This window comes from Chiloscyllium punctatum, chromosome 5, assembly GCF_047496795.1.
Source record: "Chiloscyllium punctatum isolate Juve2018m chromosome 5, sChiPun1.3, whole genome shotgun sequence".
In the NCBI taxonomy this organism is placed as follows: domain Eukaryota; kingdom Metazoa; phylum Chordata; class Chondrichthyes; order Orectolobiformes; family Hemiscylliidae; genus Chiloscyllium; species Chiloscyllium punctatum.
The window spans coordinates 122,402,009-122,427,715 of record NC_092743.1 but is presented as its reverse complement, the minus strand read 5'-3'; the positions used below and the strand labels follow the sequence as shown (position 1 = coordinate 122,427,715).

The 25,707-nt window shown below is 39.0% G+C and overlaps 1 protein-coding gene across 1 annotated transcript in view; it reads right to left on the bottom strand.

The window, feature by feature from the left end:
- The window catches only part of csmd3b (CUB and Sushi multiple domains 3b), a 1,933,688-nt gene that overhangs the window by 1,060,516 nt on the left and 847,465 nt on the right, over positions 1–25,707 (bottom strand). The window lies entirely within an intron of this gene.

Below are 25,707 nucleotides of genomic sequence, written 5' to 3'. Positions count from 1 at the left end.
GTATATATTTGGAAAGTTAAAATCACCTACCATAACCACCCTATTATCCTGACAGATAACTGAGATCTCCTTACGAATTTACTTCTCACTTTCTTGCTGACTACTGGGGGTCTATAGTACAATCCCAATAAGGTGACCATCCTTTTCTAGTTTCTCAGCTCCACCCAAATAAATTCCCTTGATGTATTCCCAGGAATATCCTCCTTAAGTACACATATTCAAAATGCCATTTACCCTTCTCTCTTGCCCCCATACCTTTCTATCCTTCCTGTAGAATCCATACCCTGGGATATTAAGCTGCCAGTCTAGTCCATCCCTGAGCCATGTGTCTGTAATTGCTCAGATATCCCAGTTCCACGTTCCCAACCATGCCTCGAGTTCGTATGTCATACCTGTTAGGCATTTTGCATTCAAATAAATGCAGCTTAATTTATTAGTCCTACCTTGTTCTTTGCTTTGCTTCTGCCTGCCCTGACATTTTGAGCTTCTTTTCCCAACTCTACCAGTCTCAGACCAATTTCTTTCCTCTCTATCTCCCTGGGTCCCATCTCCACCCACCCCTTACTGATTTAAATACTCCTGAGCAGCTTTAGCAACCCTCCCACCAATTGATTAGTCCTCTTACAATTCAGGTATAATCGTCCTTCTTGTACAGGTCACTTCTATCCCAGAAGAGATTTCAATGATCCAAAAGTGTGAATCCCCCTGCTCCAGCTCCCTGGCCAATGTATTGGACTGAATTGGCAATTTTTATGCTGTAATGTTAAAGCAACATATCATGTCTGTGCTGTGGGATCGTGCTGAAATAACGACCAAAATCGATGAGGGGCAAAAATAGCCTCTTTTATTCAGCAACCATGACAGCACAAGTTTGAGGCAGCAATCGGATTCAGAAATACAGTTCTCACAAGAGCCCCTTTATCTCCAGCTTTTAAATATATTGAAGTTCCATTACTATGGTGTTACATTGTTTTGCCTTCAGTACAGCAAGGTTTGAGAGGCAAAAACAATAACTGCAGATGCTGGAAACCAGATTCTGGATTAGTGGTGCTGGAAGAGCACAGCAGTTCAGGCAGCATCCAACGAGCAGCGCAAGGTTTGAGAGGCTTCAGTTCTGGGAGATGGGTTAAAACATGTGCTAAGTGATGGGATTAAGAGTGTCTGTCCGGTCTGCTTGCATAAGTAAGAGATGTTAGTCTTTTTGTCTTTTAAATTAGTAAATGTTAGTAGAAATATATTTAGAGCCCATATGCTCTAAATACATCAGAAATTGTGCGTGCACTTAATAAAAGAATAAAAGTTATTAAACTGATTACCGCAACTGGGTTGTGAGATTTGTTTACTGTTTGCTGGTGTGAGTTTCATTCGTTCATGCAATTTCACTTAAGTGCTGTTTTGATAGTTTCTTAAAGGGATAATGTCCCAGTTAAAAGTACATACTAATTGGGGAAACTGTTTGGTGTTCTGCAATCTATTCAGGTCCAGGAGATGATTGGTAAGGGCTGATTAATGTTATAATGTTTGTTGGAGACATGTTGGAGGGGGATGATATTGTTCCGTATGTTACACTAATTCAGAGATAAACATTGCTTATAGCAAGAGCTGATAAGGTTTGAAAACACAGTCATGGGTTTGAAAGGGTTTTTGATTAGAGAGGGTTGTCTTAAATTTGGTCTAATTTATGACAGTAAAATATTATACAGAATCACAATTTTATGAATGAATGAATTAATTAAGCTGTGTTGTCATAGAGAGTTATGAATGAATGAAACAGGAAACTGGTGTTCACTTGAGAGTGAGTTAGTAAAGGAGTTATGAATGAATAGACATAAAGTGCTTGAGTGGGAAATATAAAGCACTTGCGAGTGGGTTAGTGAAGGGATCTAGAATATAATATCTCATAGTGTGTTTTAAATAGTGACAACTTCAATTTGACTAAGCGTGATATTGCCTATCAGAAAAGATCCTTGATAAATTTAATTGTAATGTCATTCTTCCAGCAGAGAGACCAACAACATGTGAAACCATCCTGCACAAACACTGACTCCAAATTTGAAACACTGGACTTGTTTAAGTATGGTTAATTTGTTCAAAATGCTACGTAGTATGAAGACTAAATCCAAAATTGGTGCAGTTATGTAAGATTTGGTGTGCAGATTGCTGACTGATTTCAAAATAAAAGTTACTTCGTAGAAGGCTGCTGTTACTATTAGTTGTGGGTGGAGAAAGTACATAAACCAATTGATCCAGGAAGCAGGTGACAACAGAAAAAGCATTCCCAAAATGACTTTAGAAGTTAACTTTACTGTGAAAGTGACTGACAAACAAATCAGATACAAATAAATCTTTGAGCAAGATGCATTTAAAAAGTATGCTTTTGTTCATAAATAAAACTGCTGGCTTTCATTAACAGGGGGATTGAGTTTAAGAGTCGTGAGATCTTGTTGCAGCTCTATAAAACTTTGGTTAGACCGCACTTGGAATACTGCATCAAGTTCTGGTCGCCCTATTATATAAAAGATGTGGATGCCTTGGGGAGGGCTCAGAGGAGGTTTACCAGGATGCTGCCTGGACTGGACGGCTTATCTAATGAAGAGAAATTGACTGAGCTCGGACTTTTTTCATTGGAGAAAAGGAGGAGGAGAGGGGACCTAATTGAGGTATACAAGATAATGAGAGGCATAGATAGAGTCGATAGCCAGAGACTATTTCCCAGGGTAGAAATGACTAACACGAGGGGTCATAGTTTTAAGCTGGTTGAAGGAAAATATAGAGGGGATGTCAGAGGCCGGTTCTTTACACAGAGAGTTGTGAGAGCATGGAATGCGTTGCCAGAAGCAGTTGTGGAAGCAAGGTCATTGGGGACATTTAAGAGACTACTGGACATGCATATGGTCACAGAAATTTGAGGGTGCATACATGAGGATCAGTGGTCGGCACAACATCGTGGGCTGAAGGCTCTGTTCTGTGCTGTGCTGTTCTATGTTCTAAAGAAATAACACTCATATTTGGAAATATTTACATCCACACATATTCATCCTTCTATTGTTCAGGTTTCAATCATGTGAATTTCAATAGGTGTTTTTGTGGTTTTTTTTCTTTTATCTTTTGTGCTTTGTCACATGGCTTTATTGAACTTCCTTAAAGTGAGCTATATTTTCTTTCAAAGAACTTAAAAACAGTACTGAGACCTGAGAAAGAAAACAACTCTCAGAGTTGACGTGAGCAAAATCCTGCAACATAACTTGTGTTAGAATCCTATATTCTTATGAAAGAAAATATTTTGTAATGTTGAAAAATACACAGTAGATGTAGATAAAGGATGGAGAAAAAGAATATATTGCTTGCATAAAGCACTATTTTGTGCTCCTGCCCTAAAGTTCTAAACTTACCATAGCTTAGTTGCCTGTACGTTATAATTATATTTGATTGCATTTGCAAAAGTTAAATATTTCAAAGCTGTTTTGTGAGCATCCTTCAGCATTGTCTTCAAAGCACGTTCTGCACATTTGTATTGCAAAATTCTAATCAGGATCACAGGAGAGTCTTGGGACCCCAATTACAAATGAAGGCGAATTCTGGGGCACACCCATGCTGGCTATGCAAAAGTCTTCTGCAAAATGACAGTTGAGCAGGTTTGTGAAGGCTGCCCATTCTCCTCAAAGTAAAGTATTTCTTATATTTCCAAAGTTTGGAGCACAGTTGTAAAATTGTACACTAATCCTTTAAGTACAAATCACTAAAAGTGCATTTAGTACAATGAACTTCCTAACAAGCACAATACTTTTTACGAGCTTCCAAGCTCGTAAAATATGAGCTCCTGTGCGTAAACCACTGCTTATTATCAGGCCCGAAGTTCATTCAGACATTGATTGAGTTGCTGCGATGAAAGGTTAAATTATGATACTAACCAGTGAAAGAAACTATATGGTAGAGAAGTGAATAGTAATACAGTGAAGAAAAGAGAAATAGTTGCTGATAGTAAGGGAGAAATATAGTGACAGCATTTGCAGCTAATGCCAGCATTAGCAAGGGACTAAGCAAAGTCTTCTAATGCAATATACCTGTAACTACACAAAATGTTTTATGTTGATATAAGTGAAGAATTTATGTTCTTGAAAGGAATAGACTGATCTGAGTTGAATAATGAATAGTGATTAAATATTCTGGACATCAGAGCTTTTATGCTGAACACTCACGGAAACGGATGGGTTGAATCTATGATCAAGTTGATATGTGGGTGTTTGTAAAGATCAGACTTGATAGGCCAAATAATTTCTTTTCTTTTCTTGTTTATTTATGTGCTTGCTGATTCAATCTCAAGGATGATTGAGCTGCAGGATCAACAATGACAGCTGTATACTTTGCTGTTATATTTCATATTATCCATAAATATTAAGTACTTACAGCTTTCATGGTAAAGAGATATCCAGGGATGCTGCATAAGCAGGAAGCCTGTAATCGATCAGCAGAAGGCTTTCTCAGTTATTGATTATGGTTTCAAAGTTTTCACATCAGGTGAACGGGTTTTGTTTTTTAGAAGTGTGTGGAACTCCCCCCAACCCTCAAACATGAACTAACATCAACCAAACAAACTGAAGTCAAAGATTGACAATCCTGAAGCAGTCTCAGAACATAGGCATTTGTAAATAATGGTGGAATATCAAGAAAATAGAGTGAGGAATTCATTCTTTGGCCATTCTTGGAAATGTCTTAAAAATACCACCAGAAAGTTGGAAAGCTGCCAGTTTGTTAAAGACCATTAAAAGGGAACAGAAAGAGCACTGGTTTGTGAAGTTTTAGACCTCGTGCAAGTGAGGATTTCTGACACTAAGTAATAGGAAAGCAATTAGTCCTCATGTTTTTCCTCTGAGAGATGATGGGAACTGAAGGTAAATTATCCAAGTCAAAAAGGTCAGAGCGATACGTGCAGGCATAGGCCATGAAGTCTCAGATGTCACCCTTGACATTAATCCCACTCTACAGGAGTTAGCTGTCACAGCATGAATGAGGAAAAAAAAGCCTACAGAATTGGAGGATCGTTAGAAAAGTAGTAACTGATCAATAATCATATGATACACAAATTAGAAGGAGCACCCAACCAGTCACCAAAGGTCACCACTGTCATCCACCCATCATGATTTCCCACTGCCTTAACGTGAAACGTTCCATTAATAAGACAACTGAAACTCTGTATTGATATGCATCTCACTACATACAGCTCATTGAGAATCAGCAGCAGACTTGACACTGAAAACACTGAGACACTGATACATCATCATCCATTTATTTCAGTGAGAGCTGAAACGAGATACCATTTTCTTGAGCACAGACTTATGTTCACATAACTGCTCTTTGCCATAGTTTTTGCTTCACTTCTACTGTATCTTGTATTTTGCTTCTGGTCAACAGGCGTACTAACGTACATTTAGAACATGGAACATTGACCATTACAGCACAGTTCAGGCCCTTTGGCCCTCGATGTTGCGCTGACCTGTGAAATCAATCTGAAGCCGTTCGAACCTACACTATTCCATTCTAGTCCATATGTTTATCCAATGACCACTTAAATGCTCTTAAAGTTGGCGAGTCTACTACTGTTGCAGGCAATATGTTCCACACCTCTACTAATCTCTGAGTAAAGAAACTACCTCTGAAATTTGTCTATTATCTATCACCCCTCAATTTAAAACTATGTCCCCTTGTGCTAGCCATCAGCATCTGAGGAAAAAGGCTCGCACTGTCCACCCCATCTAAGTTTCTGATTACCTTATATGTCTCACTTAAGTCACCTCTCAACCTTCTTCCCTTTAACAAAAACAGTCTCAAGTCCCTCAGCCTTTCCTCGGAAGATCTTTCCTCCATACCAGGCAACATCCTAGTTAATCTCCTCTGAACCTTTTCCATAGGTTCCACATCCTTCTTACAATGCGATGACCAGAATGCAATACTCCAAGTGCGGTGTGCCAGCACTTTGTACAGCTGCAGCACGACCTCATGGTTCCAAAACTCTATAAAAGCTAACACACCGTATGCCTTCTTAACAACCTTATCAACCTGAGTGGCAACTTTCAGGGATCCATGTACATGGATACTGAGATCTCTCTACTCATCTACACTACCAAGAATCTTACCATTAGCCCAATACTCGACATTCCTGTTGCTCCTTCCAAAGTGAATCACCTCCCACTTTTCTGCTTTGAACTCCATTTGCCACCTCTCAGCCCAGCTCTGCAGCTTATCTATGTCCCAGTATAAACTACAACATCTTCGGCACTATCCACAATTCGACCGACCTTAGTGTCGTCCACGAATTTACCAACCCACTCTTCTACACCCTCATCTAGGTCCTTTATAAAAATGACAAACAGTAGTGGACCCAACACAGATCCTTGCAGTACACCACTAATAACTGAACTCCAGGATGAACATTTCCCATCAACCACCATCCTCTGCATTCATTCAGCCAGCCAATTTATGATCCAAACAGCTAAATTGTCCTCAATCCCATGCCTCCGTATTTTGTGAAGTAGAGTAGCCTACTGTGGGAAGCCTTATCAAATGTCTTATTGAAATCCATGTATAGCACATCAACTGCTTTACCCTGAGACATAGTTTCAAACTACTACTACTACTCATCCTAGTTTCAAACTTCCAGCTCAGTTACTGTCTCCTTGACTTGTCCGACCTGTCTATCTTCTTTTCCACCTATCCACTCCACCCTCTCCTCCTTGACCTATCACCTTCATCTCCTCCCCCACTCACCCATTGTACTCTATGCTACTCTCTCCCCACCCCCACCCTCCTCTAGCTTATCTCTCCATGCTTCAGGCTCACTGCCTTTATTCCTGATGAAGGGCTTTTGCCCGAAACGTTGATTTCGCTGCTTGTTGGATGCTGCCTGAACTGCTGTGCTCTTCCAGCACCACTAATCCAGTACCCTGAGACATAGCCTTCCCTTCACAAAACCGTGTTAACTATCCCTAACCAACTTGTTCCTTTCCAGATGATTATAAATCCTGTCTCTTATAACCTTTTCCAACACTTTACCCATGACATAAGTAAGGCTCACTGGTCTATAGTTACCGGGATTGTTCCTACTCCCCTTCTTGAACAAGGGGACAACATTTGCTATCCCCTTGTCTTCTGGCACTATTTATTTAGACAATGACAACATAAAGATCAAAGCCAAAGGCTTGGCAATCTCCTCCCTGGCTTCCCAGAGAGTCCTAGGATAAATCCCATCCAGCCCAGGGGACTTACCTAGGTTCTCAAACTTTCCAGAATTTCTAACACCTTCTCCTTGTGAACTTCAATCATATGCACACACATATACACTCTGTCTCACACTAACAACCCCCCACCCCAGACAGAAGACAGACACACACATACAAAAAAACCCACATGCACACATATACATATATGTTTGTGGGGTGAATTTGTACTTGCAAAATTACATTGTACTTTGCTCAAAAAGTGCAGGAATTTATGTAAGACTCTATTAACTCACCTTTTAGATTAGAATCAGTCTAAACATTATGGCACAGACAGAGAACCACAGAGGGCTAACACCAATTGTTAGGGTTAACCTGAGAATGTAACTTTTAAAAAAAAGTTTTGTGATTTAAATATGAAAGAAGTGAAACGATCTCGGTATTTGAACAGATAAAAGACTCAACAAGCAATCAAGATATTTTTTCAATATACAATTTCAGTTACATCAATCACACTGTAAACTTTTGCTATAAATTCTGTGTCTTACAATAGTGTCCTCCACAACCACCTGATAAAGGAGCATCGCTCCGAAAGCTAGTGTGCTTCCAATTAAACCTGTTGGGACTATAACCTGGTGTTATATGATTTTTAACTTTGTACACCCCAGTCCAACCCTGCATCTCCAAATCAATCCCATAAAGTCCAGTAGCCTGTACCTCAGTATTCTCCTCAACAACATTGACATTTTCTGCTGTGAATACTGATGAAAACTATTCATTTAGTGCTTCCCCTATCTCCTCTGACTCCAAACGCAACTTCCCATTATTATCCTTGATTGGGCCTAATCTTACTCGAGTCATTCTTTCACTCTTTATGTACCTATGGGATACGTTAGGGTTTTCCCTGATCCTATCCACCACCAACTGCTCATGTCCCCTCCTGGCTCTTTTTAGATCTCTCTTTAGGTCTTTTCTGGCTAACTTGTAACTCTCAATCTCCCAAACTGAGCCTTCACATCTCATCCTAACATAAGCCTTCTTCTTCCTCTTGACAAGAAATTCAACTTACTTAGTAAATCATGGCTCCTGCGCTTGACAACTTCTTCCCTGCTTGACAGGTACATTCTTATCAATGACACACAGTAACTGTTCCTTGAATAAGTTCCACGTTTCTATTGTACCCATCCCCTGAAATATCCTTTCTCATTTTATGCATCCTAAATCGAGCCTAAACAAATGGTAATTGCCTTTCCCCCAGGTATAGCTCTTGCCTCTCCCTTTCCATCACTAAAGTAAACATAACTCAAATGTGGTCACCACCACCAAAGTGCGCATTACCCAGTATCAAGTTTAACATGGCCTTGCCCCTTGTTGGCCGATCTACATACTGTGTCAGAAAACCCTCCTGCACACATTGGACAAAAACTGACCCATCTAAAGTACTTGCACTATAGTATTCACAGTCAATATTTGGGAAGTTGAAGTCCCCATAACAACCACCCTGTCACTCTTGCTCCTATTGAAAGAAAAATGCTGATATTGTTTGGGATAACTATATGCCAGGTCACTTGGGCAAATCCAATCCTTTGAAAAGTCCAAACATATATACATCAGAACATATACACTTAGACCAGGAGTAAGCCATTCTGCCCCTCAAGACTGCTCTGCCATTCAATCACTTCAAGGCTGACCTGATGACTTCACATTCCAGCCTACCCTGATAACCTTTTGGTCACTTGCTTATCAAGAATCTACTATTTCTGCTGCAAAAATATTCAAATACCCTGTTTCCAGTGTCTTTTGAGGAGGCAAGTTCCAAAGACGTGTGACTCTGTGAAATAAAATCCTCAACCATACCTTGACTGAGCAAACCCTGTTATTTTAAAATGGTGACTCTTTGTTTTAGATTTTTCTCATCCATCTTGTGAAGGCACATCAAGATCTTATTTGTTTCAGTCATTTGTTACTCTAAATTTCAAATGGATTATAACCTTGCCTGTCCAACCCTTCATTGTAAGATAACACACCTATTTTGGTCATTAATTTATTCGCTGAACTGTTTAAATCTATTCACATCCTTTCTTAAAAAATGAGATCAAACTCCAGATGTGGGCTCACCAGTGCCTGTATAACTGTCAGATAACCTTCATCACAATTTACGTAAATGATTTGGATGTGGGGACGATGATATAAAATGTGTGATTTATATACAAGTTTGAATTTGAGCAAATGGATTTTCTATATTTCTGAAGGAGTTTATTGATTAATTTGTAAGTGTTGCTGTAATCATGGTGATTTGTTTGGAAACGTTGTGTGAGATGAAGTCTTAATGGACAGTATGGTTTTTGTTTACATGGAAAGAACTTTAAGAGTGAGCAAATTCAAGTTCTGTATTAGGCTCTAGTTTAGATGGTCAGGATTGATTTTTTTCACATGAAACGTGTTTGACAGCTTCAAAACACATGATGAAAATATAATCCCATTAACCCTAAAAGTGCCTATTTACAATACACATACCTCCTCTATCAGATTTTTGGGCTTAATTTAACTGGGGTTTTAACTCCCAATTTTAAGAATCTCAATTTTTTTTCTGGCTCCTTCATACAACTAAGCTCAGATTTTCTCAATTTCAAATAACCTCTTCAGAGTTTTACCTAAACACTTCTGGTCAGGAAATCTTACTCAACTCCTCACACTGTGATGACCTCTTTCTTTTAATAATTCGAAACTATCTTCTTCCTTTTTCAGGAAGGCTACTTTGCATATCCAATTTCAGCCAAAACTCGGATGGATTTGCCCAAATGGTATTAACAGTTAAAATGTAAGTGAGTCTGAAAGCTAGAGGGAATGTAGACTAGCTAAAAGAAGTGAGTTTAGCAAAGTTAAATGAAATATATTACAATGCAAGAACCTGAGTAATAAGGCAGATGAGCTAAGGATACAGATAGGCACCTGAGAGTATGATATCATGACTATGACGTGACTTTAAATTTGGGGAGGTTTGGTCACTCAAAATTCCTGTTTTAAGGTATTAAGATGAGGTAGAGAGGGGAAGAGAAGAGTGAGGGCTTCATTATATTGATCAAGGAATCAGCTATAGCAATAAGGAGCGATAATATGTTGGAAGGATCATCAAGAGAGAATATACAAAAGGGGCAAAAACTCTACTCACTGTGCATTATAGAGTGCCAAATAGTCAAGAAACGATGATGTATCATTGTCAGAATCATTGGCGACCTTTAAGCAGCAATTGGATAGGTACATGGATGAGTACTTAAGCTAGGACAAATGTTCGGCACAACATCGTGGGCCGAAGGGCCTGTTCTGTGCTGTATTGTTCTATGTTCTATGTTCTATGTATCAACTATGTTGTCAAATTTCAGAGAAATGTAAGAATTATAAGGCAGTAACACAAGAGATTTTAATTACTCAAATACTAACTGGAAAAGTGTTGTATACAAGGTAAGGAAAGAACAAAAATTTTTATTTAATTCCAGGAGAATCTGTTGATCCAATATGTAAAAAGAAACAAGAGTGAGGACTTCATATTTTGAATTTAGTCTGGGCAGATGAAACACACATCAGTAGGGTACATTTTGCCAATGGTGATCATGACTGGATTAGATTTAGAATAGTTATGGATGAGATAAGGCTCGGAGTAAAACTTCTAAATTGGGGAAGTTTAACTTTACTAAGATAAGGTATGATTTGGTATGTGGGAGGTGATCAACAATGTAATAATGAGAATACAGGGCAAATAATGTTCACAGAAAGGCAAAAGGTGGGACCAGGTCCAAAGAACCATGGATGTCAGAGGCCTAAAAGGTCAAGATTAAGAGAAAAACTATTACGACAGATGCAGAGGGCCCAATTTGGCATACTCAATGGAGGAGTATAAATGGAGGAGTGAAGAATTCCGAAAGAGAAATTAGGAAAAATAAGAGAGCACACAAAGAAACTTTGGTGACGAGAGTAAAGGAAAACCTGTAGGGTTAGCTTGAATAAATGAAGAGAAATAAAAGAATAGCATCAATCGGGCTATAGTGGTAACCTGCATGTGGACCTGGAAGATGTGAGCAGAGTCTTCAAGGAATACCTTGCAACAATTTTTGTAATAGAAAAGAACAGCACATGTTTAGAACTCAGATTGAAGGACTGTGAAATAGTAGGACAGAGCTGATACAAGCAGGATGACCAGCTTTGCAAGAGGACAGAGCTGTAGGCCTGGATGAGAAATATCCCAGGATGTTGAGAGAAGCAAGGCAGGAGATATTTAGGACCCTGGCAGTAATTTTCAAAATCTCACTGACCAAAAATGAGGTACTGGAAGACTCTAACGTTAACAAAGGGATAACATTTCAGGCCAGTCAGTCTAACTTCAGTTGTGGGACAGTTAGTAAAAGAATTTTGAGGGACAGTATATATCTGCATTTGCACAGACAGATTAATCAAGGATAGTCAGAATAGATTTGTTAAAGGAAGATCACGCTTGACGATATGATTGAATTTTTTGAGGAGACAATCAAGGACATTGATGAGGATAATGTATGGTGGTCTACATGGATGATAACAAGGCTTTTAATAAGATTTCTCAAAGCAGACTTGACAAGAAAGTAAGAGCCCATGAGATACAAGGTATTTTGGTAAATTGGATTCAAAATTGGCTGAGAAGCAGGAAGCCTCTGTAATGCCTAATTGTAGAGAGATGTTTCTGTGACTGGAGCAGAAGTATTCTGCAGGACTTGGTGCTGGAGCCCATTCAGTTTGAGTTTTATATTAATTAATGATTTTGATGTAAGCATAGAGGCAGTACGTTTATCAAAGGACGGGACATGTGGGAAGAGCAATGGAAGTGGGAATTCAACCCTGAAAAGTACACATGGTGAGGGCTAATAGGCAAGGAATTACACTGTGTTTGGTAGGATGCTGGCAAGTACTAAAGATCAGTGAGACCTTGATATGCATATCCACAGTTTTTTTCTTCTCATGTTATGAAGATATGGATGTACTGTATCTTTAAGAAAGTTAATACCTTGTAGAACTACCTGACAACACCAAGTGTTCTGAAAAAATATCATGTAACCTTTGGTGGAACAACTCGATTAGCCAGTTGCCTGGAGACAAAAACATATTTGTATTTGGACAATCAGTTCAAATTATGCCCCAAAGTACCAAGGTGAAGTTCTAGGACACAATCACCTGATGAAGGAGTGTCGCTCCGAAAGCTAGTATACTTCCAATTAAACCTGTTGGACTATAACCTGGTGTTGTGTGATTTTTTAACATTGCCCAAATTCGTTTTCCTCCAATTTAGAACATTAATATTCTGACCAGTTCTATCCTTTTCCATAACTATTTTAAAACTAATAGAATTATACTCACTTGACTCAAAGTCCTTCCCCACTGATACCTCAGTCGCCTGTGGGAATTAGGAAATGCTTTTATGGCGGTTTTAAAAATGGAATATTTTGTTCGTAACATCGAGTAGAATCAGAAACTGAATTTTATGAGCTTTTCTCCACCTCACCTCACATGGATCAAGTTTTTTTTAGAAATGTGTAAATCATCAAAATGTCTACAGCACAGACAACACACTGTTCCTTTACTACTGCTCAGTCAATGACCTGGAAGTCCCTTCCACACAGCACTGTGGATGTACATACAATTCAACAGTGGCACGGTGGCACAGTGGTTAGCACTGCTGCCTCACAGCGCCAGAGACCAGGGTTCAATTCCTGCCTCAGGCGACTGACTGTGTGGAGTTTGCACGTTCTCCCCGTGTCTGCGTGGGTTTCCTCCAGGTGCTCCGGTTTCCTCCCACAGTCCAAAGATGTGCAGGGCAGGTGAATTGGCCATGCTAAATTGTCCGTAGTGTTAGGTAAGGGGTAGATGTAGGGGTATGGGTGGGTTGTGCTCCGGCGGGTCGGTGTGGACTTGTTGGGCCGAAGGGCCTGTTTCCACACTGTAAGTAATCTAAGCTGCAGAGGTTGCGTTCATCACCACCTTTTCTAGGGCAATGAGGGATGGTAATAAAGCCGGTGATGCTAATATCACAAGAACAAATTTCGAAAAGGGTTAAAGGGGGAATTGACTGACATTTTTAATACCTTTAAAAGGTTTCAGTAGGTAAAATAGCAAAACATATCTGATTGTTGAGTATTTCTAGTAATGGTAGGAAAAACAAATTCAAGACAACCTAGAAAGAAAAAAAAAGAGTGATTGAAGTAAGTTTTTTCACAGAGTTATTAGAGTGTGAATAGCTAGATTCAGACTGACCTTTTTTTGGTGCATTGTGGGGCTCATGATTCATGACCATCCACACTCATTGCCATGGAAGTAAGGAGCATACACATTTTGTGCCACCTCGCCAGTTAACTGATTAGAGTGGGCAGTCAACTGGGAAATGTGTTGCTGGTCTGCCATATATTTAACAGAAGACCGAAGAATGTGAGCGGAAAGTATATGGTCCAGCTGGGGTTCAGTTTTTAACAGAGAGCCTCACTGAATAATGATACAATGCTGCTGATTGACATGAGTGTAATGATAACAAAGAACACAAATGATCAGTAGAGGAGAAGATTCGCAGGTTGACAGATGCAGTGCTGGAGGCATCAATAAAATAGACTTTTTTTTTCTCTGTTGTGTATCAAAAGGCTCTCAAGGTAAATATTCCAAACATTATGTGAGCAGCTGGCAATGACTCCCAGAAGTCAGGTCCCAAGGATATGGCAAAAATTTCATGACTTCACTACCTGATTACAGTCAGTGAATGTACCTTCACATCAAACCTTAGACACAATTCTCTCATGCTGCACAGTTCATTATCAACAATCATCCAGCAGCACTCATTCATACTCAGAACTCATGCTTATCATTAACATACATGGTCTCATCCATACACACCTTCCAATGATCTCATGCTACATCCACTTTTCTGCATTTACAGTACACTCCCAGCTATTCAGCCATTAGGCACATAATCCAAATACAGTACAACACTATTCCTGACATTTTACATTCTGCCTTGCAACCTGTACAGGACCAGTAATGGTGGGCAGCCACTGAGCCCAACAATGTAGATGGTTCTGCAAATCATGGGCCAACTTCAAAGGAACTAAAAATTTGGGAAGTTTTGTGAAACTTATTTTGAATCTTAGAACTCACTTTGCAGTTCAGATTGCATTCTTATAAGAAAATGATACAGAGACATGGGGATGAGCCAGAGAAGAGTTACAAGGATAAAACCAAAAATGCATGAGTTTACCCATCAGGGAAAGGAAATTGGGAAACTGAATGGTGCCCAAATAGAGGTCTTAATTTTGGTCAATAACCTGGAAGTCCCTTCCTAACAACACTGTGGATGGACATATAATTCAAGAACTGCAGAGATTCACGTTCATCACTAACTTTTCCAGGGCACTTGGGGACTTGATCAAGCTAGTCTAGAGAGAATGTTTCCTCTTAGGTTGAAGAGCGTGACTAAAGGTCGTTCATATCAGATAGTCCTCAAGAAATCCATTGGGAATTCAGATAAAACTTCTTGACCAAAAGTTTCATGTTTCAAAGTCTGTCTTATCCAAAGAACACTGAGAATGTTGAACTACTTTCTCGAGAGAGTGATTAAGAGTGATGCATCTGAGGACAATATTAAAAATTCAGAGGAAAAGTCATCGAGCATTTTATAAATGGGAAAGAGGTTCAGCAGCCCATCATGACCGTTCTAGAATCTGGTTCATAGCACATTTCAAGTGCTCATCTAAATAGTTCTTTAGACTTAGAATCCTTACAGTGTGGAAACAGGCCATTTGGCCCAACAAGTCCACAACGATGACTCTTGACTTCCCCTAACTAACACTCCTGGCCTACATATCCCTGAACACTATGGGTAATTTAGCATGGCCAATTCACCTAAACTGCATATCTTTGTACTGTGGGAGGAAACCGGACGAAACACATGAAGACATGGGGAGAATGTGCAAACTTCACACAGACAGTCGCCTGAGGTTGGAATTGAACCTGGGTCCCTGGTGCTGTGAGGCAGCAGTGCCAAACACTGAGCACATCTGAATAGTTCTTAAATGTCTTCAGAGTTCTTGTCTGCACCTCTGTATCAGGCAGTGAGAGGAAAAGATTTTCCTCAAATTTCTTTCCAAATCTTCTGCACTTTACCTTAACACTGTGCCCATTGGTTATTGACCCCTCTACTAAGGGGAAGTGTTGCTTCTGAGCTAATATGCCCTTCAAACCTCTGTACACCTCAATTAGATCTCTCCTCAGGCTTCTCTAAGGAAAATAACACAACCTAAGAAACTGAATAGCCAGAAAATGAATGGCGAATAGAGGTCTAAAATGATAGACTTAGAGAACGTAAGATGGGAGACTACTTGAATGGAGCATAAACACCAGCAGGCACTGGTTCAGCCGAGTGATAGCTATCAGTGCCAGATATCCTCTGTAATCATATAGAGCAGCATTTGTTTTTACTCAAACCATTATAAGCAATTGCTAATTTCTTCCTTAATTTCCTCCGCTCAGTCATTTTAACATCTGGCATGAATTGCAAGGTGGAAATGGCGTAAACATAAAATATGGCCTGTTTTCCATTCACTTCCTTCCATGCTAACAGTCCTTCTCTAGTTTGTGGTTTTATATCATCAAGAACTGCTGTGTTTCAAGCCCCAGCACACCCAGGAGGATGGGAAAGAGAAACCCCACATTAGAGTCACTGTCACTTGATCATTGCAGGATCCAACTCAAATACTGACACAGCACTTTCCCTTAGAAACTAGGATATAGTCAACATCTACAAGTGGTAAACCACAAGGATGTATGACCACAGCCAGGTCAAGTAGAAAGGATGGTTTATGTGCTAGATCAAGGGGGGTGCTGCTACACATCTCCCTATTATTATGTACTGATGTAGGAGTCCACAGAGTGACATCTACACCGTTGTTAGCACCCTGCAACATCAAAAATCTCACTGTATTCTTTCATCCTGTTGACCAATCCTGAGAAAAAGCTGATGATCTGACCTTATCTGGAATAAAGGATATCTGCAAACTCCCAGATGTACCGATCAATGTTATAGTGAGATACAATGGAGCATGTGCTTCTCTGATTGAGAAGGTGATGGCAAGCTTAATGGGCACTGCCAGGACTGTCTGAACCTTGGTGTGAAACTCCAAGTTGAGTTGGATGAGGTAAAACCATCTCCTTGTTGAATTGGAGTTCTCTCCAGCACAGCTCCAGTGTAGGTAGAAGCATTCCCCCCCCCCAAAAAAAAAACCTTTGGTGGATTAGACCTTCTATAGAGCTCTCAATTCATAATTTCTGTGTCCACCCTAATTTCAAGCACCAATTCTCATAAAACATGTCCACAAACACAGGTCAATATTTTCACAAACTCGGCTTATGTAAGAGTAAGTCAATGATGTGGTGTTTGATCTGAGTGCAACTATTGGAAACTTGTGCTATCTACCAGCACCATTGGTATGGAACACAGGCAAAAGGTTGTTGAGGTATTTCCATACCACCACTCCTTCTTTGTTTAAATTCACTCTCAGCCTTTTCTGAAATCATTAGTGGCACAGGATAGAGTTCAAGTTAACAATTGTTTGTTGAAAAGATTTTGTTTTGCACATTGGCAATGCATACAACAGCATTACTGCTTAGCTATAATGACTAGGACTCTGGGAGCTATAGAGAATACACCTGTTCTCTATGAAGGTTACAAATGTAGAACCGTCATCTCCACATAACGATTGTACGCAGCATCATTGGTTTGAATGGAACTTTTGCAATGTCAACTTTAACCCTGACAGAACTATTAATTTTCTCAATTGTAGGATATCTCCCCTTCAAGTTTGGTCATATCTATTAAATAATGGTGGTGTTGAAATGCATTTGCATCTGACTGTATGATTATTGTTGTGTGATAAGCAAAATGTTGAATGGACCTACTTGGTCCAAGTTTGGAAATTGTCTATCAGCTGGTTGGGCTAGAGATGTTGTAGAGCATTACTTCAGGGGCTTCTGGTATTGACATTGATGTCAACGTGTTTCCCAGCAGGGGGTGTCATGTGGTTGCGCAGCTGACTTGAGATATGCCACTTCTAGCAGCACTGTCATAAGGAAAAAAAGAGTTGAGAATCAATAGACAATAGATGCAGGAGTACGCCATTCTGCCCTTCGAGCCTGCACCGCCATTCAATATGATCATGGCTGATCATTCTTAATCAGTATCCTGTTCCAGCCTTATCTCCATACCCCTTGACTCCACTATCTTTAAGAGCTCTATCCAATTCTTTCTTAAATGAATCCAGAGACTGGGCCTCTACTGCCCTCTGGGGCAGAGCATTCCACACAGCCACCACTCTCTGGGTGAAGTAGTTTCTCCTCATCTCTGTCCTAAATGGTCTACCCCGTATTTTCAAGTTGTGTCCTCTGGTTCGGCACTCCCCATCAACGGAAATATGTTCCCTCCTGCCAGAGTGTCCAGTCCTTTCATAATCCTATACGTTTCAATCAGATCCCCTCTCAGTCTTCTAAACTCAAGGGTATACAAGCCCAATCGCTTCAGTCTTTCCGTGTAAGGCAATCCTGCCATTCCAGGAATTGACCTTGTGAACCTACGCTGCACTCCCTCAATAGCCAGAATGTCTTTCCTCAAATTTGGAGACCAGAACTGTACACAGTACTCCAGGTGTGGTCTCACCAGGGCCCTGCACAGCTGCAGAAGCACCTCTTTGCTTCTATACTCAATCCCTCTTGTTATGAAGGCCAGCATGCTATTAGCCTTCTTCACGACCTGCTGTACCTGCATGCTTGCCTTCATTGACTGGTGGACAAGAACACCCAGATCTCTCTGAACAGCCCCTTTACCTAATTTGATACCATTGAGGTAGTAATCTGCCTTCCTGTTGTTGCCACCAAAGTGGATAACCAGACATTTATCCACATTAAACTGCATCTGCCATGTATCTGCCCACTCACCTAACTTGTCCAGGTCACCCTGTAATCCCCTAACATCCTCATCACATTTCACCCTACCACCTAGCTTTGTGTCATCAGCAAATTTGCTAATGTTATTGCTGATACCATCTTCTATATCATTTACATATATTGTAAAAAGCTGCGGTCCCAGCACGGATCCCTGCGGTACCCCACTGGTCACTGCCTGCCATTCCGAAATGGAGCCGTTAATCACTACCCTTTGTTTCCTATTAGCCAACCAATTCTCTATCCAATCAGTACTTTGCCCCCAATCCCGTGCGCCCTAATTTTACTCACTAACCTCTTGTGTGGGACTTTATCAAAAGCTTTCTGAAAGTCCAGGTACAATACATCCACTGGATCTCCCTCGTCCATCTTCCGAGTTACATCCTCAAAAAATTCAAGAAGATTAGTCAAGCATGATTTCCCCTTCATAAATCCATGCTGACTCTGTCCTATCCTGTTACTATTATCCAGATGTGCCGTAATTTCATCCTTTACAATAGACTCCAGCATCTTTCCCACCACTGAGGTCAGACTCCCATTTAAAAGTAATGCCGGGCAAGAATGCATTGGATTGAATGGCCTCTACTGCAATTTTATAACATTTTAAACATAACACAGACCCCTCAAATAATCTTTGAAACTCTTTACTACTGATGGCACCATAAACGAAACTAATAAATATGTTGACGTGATTATGTCGAATAACTCCATTTTCATCACTCATATTCAAAACTAATGTTATCTGTGTGACCACTCGCAGTCCTCTTTCTTAATTGGATTTAAATAATTCAAAGCTGTTCCTGATTGTTGGATGAATAATTATTATGGTTTCACTTGATAAATAACAAACATACAATCAAGTGTGGATCATAGTATGGACATGGAAAAAAATGGTTTAATAACATTTTGAAAAGGTTAAAGACAAACATATATGCAGTTTAGCAGACACACAAATCCAATACAATTCACAGCCTTTTGCCAAGCCAGGGGCATAAGACAAAATGGAAGATGTTAGTCCAATATCTTCAGTGGCACTACTTTCTAAGTAAAAGTTCTAAGATTGCAGTAGAATTATTAAATTGACCACGGATGCTTTGGGAATGATTATGCATAATCAATACCAAAGCTTTCACTTAACCACCACTCAGGCTCAGTGAAGTTGAGTCAAAATTACTCGTCAGGCTCTTATCTTAATTGTACAAGTGTCCATTAGACTAGGTATTATGTGACCCATCTGGTTCAAAAAAGTTATTGACCAAAATGGTCGTGCATGTTCCTTGTAATTTGAGCGACTAATTAATGAAATATTATAAACTATCAAGAAGATAACCAAATTATATTGCACTTTGAATTTAGAAATAGTATGTTAACAACTTTTATTTTAAGAGATGGGTTTAAAAACATTTGGCTGTCACAATTACCTGGTGGAAAACAGGTGGATAAATAGTTAAAATTCTCTGATTTACGCAGCTATCACCCCCTACCAGAATGTCAGAGTCCTGTGATTTCAACTTACTCTCATTCACCAAAGGCAGGGGCAATCAGAAGTGGTTCTTCCTTGCATATACAAGAAGTTTTAAATCTGAACCTGATAAACATCCCGAGGACAGGCTGTGAAAATGAAATAATTTGCAATCCACGAAATGATAGAGGAATAAATCTACTCCTTTGGGCCCCGATAGGGAAGTACAGTCCTGCCTTGTCTTGGATTTCCCCACCTTCTTCCCTTACAAGATCCTCTCAGAGAGACACTTAAAATACAGTGTTGCCAACGTGGATTTACCTTTCATTTCATGGAGTATTTTTCCTTTCTGAGAATTTTTCCTTTTCCTAGAATGCTGTCTTTATTCAAACTTCCTCTTTTACCTCTGATTTGATGTAGTATATGCTCGATTCTGATTTGATGCAGTAGTTGCATGTTTGCAATGGCATGTTCAGTCTCCAATTCTTCTACATTGATACCACTCGCCCTGCTGCACTCAACATCATTTGATATTGCGGAGCAAGATTGTATGAGCATTTCAATATGGGTTATGTGTCGGCTGACCCTTGATTTGATATTTTATACTGTCTTGTGGCACCATCATGGGACTTAACCGACCAATCAAATAAAGTCTTGATGTTTCCTCAGGCCTCAGTCTGTGTTGCATATGGAATTGTTTGCTCTAAACTTAAATACTACAGAAAATCTAACAAAGCAGAATTATGGATTCTAAGAATCACCCAATCCCTCATGAATCTCCCTCTCTGTCCTCTGCATCCGCAGTACTCTACCATATAGAGGTTGGAAAGAGATAGATTATTCTAATTTTTCCTCTTGCCTCAGAGGCCTTTGGCTAAATTTGGCCTGCTCAGTCATGAAATTCACCTTTAGACAAAAATATACAGTTAATGCCTTGAGAATGGTTTCAACTTTGACATTACTTTCTTCTGCACACTGACTCATGAGTGCATTGTCAACTTCACACCTGATTGCAGACAAAATGGGATGCAACCTAGAAGAATATATGGTAGACCTACCAAGCATCAGGCTGTTTTGGATCTGGTGATGTGTGATGAGGGAGGTATAATAAATTTTGTCAGAGTCAAAGATCCCCTAGAAGCAGTGATCATAACAGCATAGAATTTAGCGTTCAAGTTGAGAGGTAGGAACTTGGGTTAGAAATAACTGCGTTAAACATAAATAAGAGTAACTACAAATAATGAGGGCAAAACTGGTTGGAAGGACTAGGAAAGGAATTTAGCTGCACAGGCAATTGAGAAACAATGGCAAGAAAATAATTCATGGCTCCAGGAAAGACACATTCCAATAAGGAAGAAGGATTCTAAGAAGGGACAAGCCAACCATGGTTATTCAGGAAAGTTAAGGATAGCGTCAGATTCAAAGAAAAAGCACAATGTAGCAAAAAATGAGTCAAAGAATTTATAAACCAAAAAAAGACCATTTTAAAAAGTGAGAAAATAAACTTTGAGGCAAGTATATGCAAAATCAAGATGGGCAGAAGGAGCTTCTTTAAAATGTATAAAAAGAAACAGAGAAACCACAGCGAACATAGCACTCTTAGAGAATGAGCAGGGAAAATTATAACAGATAACCAGGGAATATCAGAGGAATTGAATACATACTTCTGCATTAGTCTTCACAAGACAAGACACTAATATCAAAAGTACTCAGTATTCAAGGAGCAAAGGAGGAAGGGAAATAAGTACAAAAGCTTTCAATAGAGGAAAAAAAAGTAAGGAAATATAGTGGGGCTGAAGGCTGATAAGTCCCGTGGAGCTGATGGGATGCATCCTAGGATTTTAAAGACCGCTGTTAAGAATGATACTTAATACATTGGTCTTCCAGGAATCCTTAGATACTGGAAATACTTTAGATATTTGGAAACTGCCAATTTAACATCATTATTGAAAAAGGGAAGTAGACAAAAAAAGGTAACTGGAGGTTACTTAGCTTAGCAACTGTTAGAAAGTATTATAAAGGATATGTTTTTTAAAAAATTATAAATATATTACATCATCAAGTAGAGCTGGTATGGCTTCATGAAGAGAAATCAAATCTATTAGTGTTCTTTGAGGTGGTAACAAGCAAGGGTAATAGTGGTTATAATAAATTTAGATTCTCAAAAGACATTTGATACATTCTCAAACTGCTGTGCTTATGGCATCCTTCTGTTATGATTCATGTTTAAGTGGGTGTGGTTACATTTTATGTATACATTACTGCAAGAAAAAATATGCAATATATCATGTGATTCGGACTTGGTCTGAGTTTGCTGTGAGGAACCAAACAAGCTTGACCTCGTATTATTCTCCAATTTTATAATAATGCTACCAAATTCTCAGCCCCTTAGTAAATGAATCTACATATTTGTGAGTTAATTAATCTGTTTTCTGTGATTGATGTTTATAGGCGAGTAACTTAACAAGAAGCTACATAACAGCCTCTATTTCTGGCCCAGTTCCTGCCATCAAAGGCAATCACCTGCCCAGTAGGAAAATAGAATAAGCAAGCTTTTCCTGGATGGAGACAGAATCACAAGGTCAGGAAAATTCCCCAATCCCAATGCATGTTTCAATCACTAAGACTCAGGCCCAAGTGTACTGGCATGAGCTTAATGCCAGTGCAAGTCTGATTTTGATCATTTAGTTCCGAACATTTTGAATGTAGCTTGCATACTTTGATAAAATGTTTCCGATAATCTGGTAATTTACAATAATTGCTAAAGCAATGCATTTTAACTCAGATGTTACTTAGCAATGCTATTTGCACATTCTGACTGTTTAATGTAGTTTATGACACCTTAGATTCATGATATCAATCAATAGTTAACTTTCATAATAGCTCGTCTGACAAAGACAGAGCCTGTACAGTCGGTGGATTAACGTGTATGCTCTATTCAATCAACAATACTGAGTCCATTACCCTTGCGGGTGACAATATGTGTTGTAATTAATAGTTAAATTATAGCTTCATCATCCTACAAGAAATGGAATTATGTGGAAGAATAATGCATTCTGTAAAAAATCAATTTCTTTTATCTTTACAGTCCTTTAATATTTTTATCATATCGTTGCCTGCCTGCTACTGTACAAATATTAATCAAGAAATTTTTCAATATCAGTATGAGATACAAACTTGCTCATCTCATTAGATATAAACAAGGTATTCAAATTATTGGTTTGGTGTTGTCGCATTGAATTTGCAGGAAAGCGACACTTTAAACAGACTCGTTATACTCAAGGTCCCTGATTATCTAGTTTTCTTTGATATGAAACTTAATTTGATAGCTAGAACTCTAGTTGATGGCATGAGAGTAAGGCATGAAAGCAGATGATCTGCCAACACTGTGGTACTGAAGTTAGTTCCCTGGGAAGAGGCAACTAGTTGTGGTTTAACAGAGGGTCACCATGCCTCAGGTGAGGGGAGAGGTTGAGAAGGAAATCATTCATGGTAACCTCTGTGAGTGCAGAAACACTGTTGATATCACTCTGCATTGCAAACCAGCCATGCAACCAACTGAAATAACCTTTACAATAAACCACCTTTGTTACCAGTGTTATTGATATTGTATATACTGTGTTTGTCTCACATGTAAATTGAGAACAGGGGGTGTAATCCATTGTGCTTTTCTTCTTTGTCTACTCCAAGTTGATGGCTGTCAGGTATAAGTTGATCCCGATTGTAATTTATGTCTATGTTTTGTGATTTTGTGTGAAAGAGATGCTTCCTTGTCACTAATTGTCCATTGGATGGATAACCAACACTTACAAGTCCTTCATGCTGTATGAGCACTTTTGTGTTGACAGTTCAATATTTTCTCCAATAATTACACACTCACCACAGCTGTTTTTTGTTCAGTTGCTTGAAAAGTATTAAAAGTTGCAGGTGCATTTTGATCATTCAATATTATAATAATTTTACTGTTATTTTTCTCACTGCAACCAATGAAATAATGTTAATACAGCTAACCAGCTTTAAAGTCTCACATTAATACAATTCTATTCACATCTTATTAATATTGGACAAATACAGGTATATCTCTTTCACAAATTATTAGAGAAAAGGAATGTTGAATTCTAAGTTGTCAATCGCAGGAACATAATGTATTTAATAAGCAGTTTAAACAATTTATGTCAATGAGCAAAACTGAAAAAAAAATCAACACTTAACTTACCAGCCAGTATTCATTGCACATGCTTTTGTGATTTTCTTTGTGCTTATCAATATATCAGCATTGAGAATAAAGTACGATTTATTCCAGTGCTTGCTTCAATGTAGGTCAGTTCTATCATTGCTGACTGCAGAATTATATTCCACTTGGCTACCTTGACAATATGCTTTAGCTCAAATTTCAGTGTGAACTTAGCAACATTAATTTGACAGCTTTTTCCATTTTCCTCTCCAGCTATCCTGTGTTCTCTTGATTACGTTCCACCTAACTGAAATTACCAAAAGAGCTGAGCTATGAGCGTTTTTAACTTGAGGCATGTGCTCGCAAAGAGGACACTTCATGTGCGTATACCCATGTGCACACATCTGTCCATGTAAGTAGACTAAACTATTTCAATTGCTGAAATTAAGTTTGAGTCACAGATATTGTTGGATATTTTCCAATCAACACTCAAATGATCAATTCAAACTTAATGATAGAACAAAGCATAAGGCCTGAAGTTTATTTTTTTCCTTTGGGATTGCCTGAAGGCTGACCTGATGTGTCATGCCATTTTACCAATGTCAAGTTACATATAAAAGTATTCTCTCAAACTAATGATAAATGTCCGAAGAAACACTGGATGCACTGCTATATCTTTATTCTTTGATATTTAGTGGCCAACTTGAGGCTTCCTTAATAAAGTGCAAATGGAGGAGATTCCCATTAACCATCATCGGTGCAATTAGCTTTTTGGAAAATGATTCATTGCTGCAAAGATTTGATTCTGGACAAGGAAATCTCTGGGTGGAATGCTTTTAGCATTCCTGATGATCTGGGCAATGACAAGAAAGTAGGGAGAATAAAGAATGAGGTTCTTAACATTGAAGAAAATCTAATTTCAGAGCTCAGAAACCTCCTGTGATGTTGCTGCACATTCCAGCTGACTGTTGATATCTCACTGATGTCTGCTTCAGTCCAGAATGGCAGCAATTGAAGTGGTGCACAATTGGGTCTTGAGAATGGCAAATATTGCTTAAGTGTTGTAAAGCCCCAATTCCGAACATTTCCACTGCTGTTGAATATAAGATGGCAGTGCTGTGGAGGGAGGATGCATACTTAGTGAGGTGAGCAGCAGAGAATTGTGAGAAAAAAAGTTGTCAGGAAGGAAATCCTTCATGGAATTCCCCAACATTGATTCTTAGCCAAAATATGAAAACATTCTACCTGATGTTATGACCATAAGAAGTAAGCACAGGAGAAGAAAGCTCAGCTCCTCAAGCCTGCTGTGTAATGTAAAAAAAACATGACCGATCAGACATTCCTGAGAGATCTTAACAAGGTAGACGTAGACTCGATGTTTCCTCATGGGAGAATCCATAATGGGAGTTGGGGGTGTGGTCATAATTTAATTAGAAAATATTGCAGATATGAGTGGATTTTTTTGAACAGGGTTCAGGTTATTTTGAAACTTTGTTTTCACTGCTTTTTCAGAAAGAGAGCCATTTAATATTTTTAAGGCAGAATTGAATAGATTCTTAGTGAGCAAAGGGGTGAAAGGTTGTCAGGATGAGGTGAGAAAGTGAATTTGAGATTGAGGTTAGATCAACCATGAGCTAATTACATGGTGCTATTTAATGAGGCATTTAATAGCCTACTTCTGTTCCCTGTACATAACTTTGTATGATGTGATAGACACAAATCAAATTGCTTTGTGTTTATTGCAGAAAATACAAATTTGATTCAGAATGGTTAATGAACCATTTGAAAAGAAAATCATACATGTAGAAAGATAAATTGATTAAAAAATCTATACTAGAGGCAATCACATATATGCAGTG